At 41.3% G+C, this 4,318-nt stretch overlaps 1 protein-coding gene across 1 annotated transcript in view; it reads left to right on the top strand.

Moving 5' to 3' along the window:
- Positions 1-4,318, top strand: part of LOC114484048 (zinc finger protein 211-like) — a 30,987-nt gene that overhangs the window by 16,004 nt on the left and 10,665 nt on the right. The window contains exon 2 of the mRNA XM_024116958.3: positions 1,459-1,549. The gene's annotated coding sequence lies outside the window, so the exon portion shown is untranslated. The remainder of the gene's footprint in view (positions 1-1,458; positions 1,550-4,318) is intronic.

The raw sequence follows: 4,318 nt of genomic DNA, 5'->3' as shown, positions 1-4,318 counted from the left end.
TAATTTATTTTATTTTTGGCTGTGTTGGGTCTTCATTGCTGCATGCGGGCTTTCTCTGGTTGCAGCGAGTGGGGGCTACTCTTCGTTGCGGTGCACAGGCGTCTCATTGCGGTGGCTTCTGTTGTTGCAGAGCACGGGCTCTAGACACATGGGCTTCAGTTGTTGCAGCACATGGGCTCAGTAGTTGTGGTGCACGGACTTAGCTGCTCCACGGAATGTGGGATCTTCCTGGACCAGGGCTCGAACCTGTGTCCCCTGCATTGGCAGGTGGATTCTTAACCACTGCGCCACCAGGGAAGCCTGAATGGCTTTGTTTTAAATCCTGTGAAGTCATCTGGACACAGTTTTCTCCAGTACGAATTTATTGTTTCAGGCTTTATGGCTTTCACAGCTTTTTTATAGTAACAATAGCATCTTCAATGGTGTAATCCTTCCCAACTTCCATAATGATTTCTTTATCAGGATTCTCTTCCACAGCATTGATAATCTTTCCATAGAGTACTGTATGTAATGAGGCTTACAGGTTGTTATGATCCCCTGATCTAGAGGCTGAATTAGAGGCATGTTTCTGGGGGCAAGTAGACCACTTTGAGGCTGTTGGTGTTGAACTCATTGGTTTCTGTGTGACCAGGGGCGTTGTCCAATTTAAAAGAACTCTGGGGCTTCCCTGATTATGAGGATGCAGCATGATTTATTCAGTCTTCCATTGATAGATACTACGTTGATTAATCTTTGTTATTATAAAACAGTCGATACCAAATAGCTTTGTTATTACAAAAGACTTGCTCTTGTTCTTAAATTAAAACAATTTGCTATGTGAGCAAATCAGTTTTCTGGTAGCTTCAAATAAAATCAGTCTCCAACATACTTTCTAAATTGATGCAGTAGTTTCTACTAATATTACTTTGCATATTATCTTCATTCAGACTGGGTTGGGATCCTTGGAAATTCCTCACTCTTTATAACTTTGTAACTCAAATTGGGGCATGGGTTGAGACCTCTGTTGGTCAGTTGGTCTTTGCTAACAAGTTGCTTCTTTCTCTAAAGGGATCATATACCAATGGCATGTTTTGGATTGAATGATGCTGGAAGTCAACATGTCTTCTGTTTACACAGAAAGGGCATGGAGCTTTCCCCCAGCATGACTTGCTTCCTGAGTAGTTTCTAGGCCATTAACCTTTGTCCCAGTACCTCTTTGGGGATCAAATTCTTAGCTCCATCCACTGAGTACATTGGCTTCTATTTCCTCGACTGTATCCTGAAACTCCTGGTATATATTAACATTCCTGTGAGAGTAGCGAGGAGCAGAAACAGTAGTATGGTGGGGGGAACATATGCATATCTTCCTGGGATAGTCCAGATAGATTGAGAGGAAATATCGTCTGTATCTGTGATATTGATGTAATGTGTTTGAGCCTTGGGGTCTGGGCTAATGACTGTTGTCTTTGTTCTTTACAGATACAAGCAGTAAGTCCAATACATTCTCAGCAATAGACTTTCTTCTGGACCTTCCTATGAAGCCAGAGCCACATGCACCATCCTGATCCTGGTGAGCATGTTTGGCTTTTTTACTTACTCACTTCTATGTTGTCCTTTTAGATGGCCCTAGTTGTAAACCCAAGCTGTTGGCTGATGAAAACGTTTCTTCACTTGCATCTTTGTTTCTCAACATTTTGTCCCTTTGTGCTGATGAGCAGTGACGACCCTGTCTCTAAGTTCTGTTTGTCTGCTGGGTAAGGCAAACATCTCTTTTCCAAATACGGCCTCTGGGCTCTAAGTTCCGTCCAGGACATTCAGTCGTATATTTAATAAATTTTTCTTTTTATGTTTATAGTCTTATAAACTGTGCCAGTTAATCTGTTGGGAATTTTGCATCCACTATTGAATAACAATTGAAATAACTCATAGTAGTTGTAGGATACAAAAGAAACTGTCGAGGAAAGGGGAACCCTTCCAAGGCTGAAGAGTGGGCTCTTGTCTTACACTAGGAAGTGAATTGTCCGAGGAGACACACGTGCTGACAAAGCAAGAGACTTTATTGGAAAGTGACGCCTGGGCAGAGAGCAGCAGGGTGAGGGATCCCAGGAAGAACTGCTCTGCCACGTGGCTCACAGTCTCAGGTTTTATGGTGATGGGATTAGCTTCCAGGTTGTCTCTGGCCAGTCATCTCACTTGGCCCATAGTCTGACTTAGGGTCCTTCTGGGTGGTTCACACATCTCTCAGCCAAGATGGATCCAGCGAGAAGGGCTCTGGGAGGTTGGTCGTCTCCTCCCTCTTTTGGCCCCTCCCGGTTAGTTTTCGGGTTAGCTTTCTGCTGACGCACCTTGTTCCTTATCGGAACCTCCTGTTGTCAGACAGCTCAAGCAAGCGAGCCTGGCCAAGGCAGGTGGTTTTGGTCACCAGTTCCCTAATGAAACTATTGTGTAAATAATTATTCAAAGATGTCGCTCTAAAGTAACGTATGGCTTTTTCAGGTTTTGGGAGTTTGATGGTAGAAATCCCATGCTGATTTGAATTTTTTTTTTTAAATAACCCCAGTTCTTTAATTATTAAGGGAAGGGCTCTGAATCTGCTCCTTTATCTTTTTTAATTGGAGTATAATTATTTTACAATGTTGTGTTTTTGCTGTACAAGGAAGTGAGTCAGCTATATGTATACATATATCCCCTCCCTCCCTCCCATCTAGGTCATCACAGAGCACCGAGCTGAGCTCCCTGTGCTATACCGCTGGTTCCCACTAGCTATCTGTTTTACACATGGTAGTGTATTTATGTCAAACCTAATCTCTCAATTCATCCCACCATCCCCTTCCCCTTCTGTGTTCACACATCCATTGTCTATGTCTGCATCTCTATCTGTGCCCTGGAATTAGGTTCATCTGTACCGTTTTTCTAGATTGCAAATACATGCATTGATATACAATATTTTTCTCTTTCTGATTTCACTCTGTATGACAGACTCTAGGTCCATCCACATCTGTACAAATGACCCACTTTCGTTCCTTGTTATGGCTGAGTAATATTCCATTTTATATATATATATATATATATATATATATATGTATACACACACCACATTTTCTTTATCCATTCATGGATAAAGTGTCAGTGGACACTTAGATTGTTTACATGCCCTGGCTAATGTAAATAGTGCTGCATTGAACATTGGGGTACATGACTCTTTTTGAATTATGGTTTTCTCAGCAGGGTATATGCCCAGTAGTGTGATTGCTGGGTCATATGGTAGTTGTAGTTTTAGTATTTTAAGGGACCTGCAATACTCTTCTCCATATAGTGTAGGAGGGTTCCCTTTTCTCCACACTCTCTCCATCATTTATTGTTTGTAGATTTTTTTGATGATGGCCATTCTGACCACTATGAGGTGATAGCTCATCGTAGTTTTGATTTGCATTTCTCTAATAATTAGTGATGTTGAGCATCTTTTCATGTGTTTGTTGGCCGTCTCTATGTCTTTGGAGAAATGTCTGTTTAGGTCTTCCACCGATTTTTTTATTGGGTTTTTTTGATATTGAGCTGCTTGAGCTGTTTGTATATTTGGGAGATTAATCCTTTGTCAGTTGCTTCATTTGCAAATTTTTTCTCCCATTCTGAGGGTTGTCTTTTCATCTTGCTTATGGTTTCCTTTGCTGTGCAAAAGGTTTGAAGTTTTATTAGGTCCCATTTGTTTATTTGTTTTTATTCTCAGTACTCTAGGAGGTGGGTCAAAAATTTAGGTCTTTGGGGCTTCCCTGGTGGCGCAGTGGTTGAGGGTCCGCCTGCCAATGCAGGGGACATGGGTTCTCTTATTGAAGAGGCCGTCTTTGCTCCATTGTATATTCTGGCCTCCTTTGTCAGAGATTAGGTAACCATAGGTGTGTAGGTTTATCTCTGGGCTTTCTATCCTGTTCCATTGATCTATATTTCTGTTTTTGTGCCAGTACCATACTGCCTTGATTACCATAGTAGCCCTGTAGTGTAGCCTGAGGTCAGGGAGTCTGATTCATTTTTTGTTCTAATTCTGTGAAAAATGCCATTGGTAATTTGATAGGGGTTGCATTGAATCTGTAGATTGCTTTGGGTAGTATAGTCATTTTTACAGTATTGATTCTTCCGATCCAAGAACATGGTATATCTCCCCCTCTGTGTCATCTTTGATTTCTTTCATCAGTGTTATAGTTTTCTGAGTACAGGTCTTTTACCGCCTTAGGTAGGTTTATTCCTAGGTCTTTTATTCTTTTTGTTACAATGGTAAATGGGAGCGTTTCCTTAATTTCTATTTCTGTGCATTAATTTTGTATCCTGCTACTTTACCGAATTC

This window comes from Physeter macrocephalus, chromosome 17, assembly GCF_002837175.3.
Source record: "Physeter macrocephalus isolate SW-GA chromosome 17, ASM283717v5, whole genome shotgun sequence".
Taxonomy (NCBI): domain Eukaryota; kingdom Metazoa; phylum Chordata; class Mammalia; order Artiodactyla; family Physeteridae; genus Physeter; species Physeter macrocephalus.
Note: the sequence above shows the minus strand (reverse complement) of the source record. Positions and strands in the feature narration are given on the sequence as shown.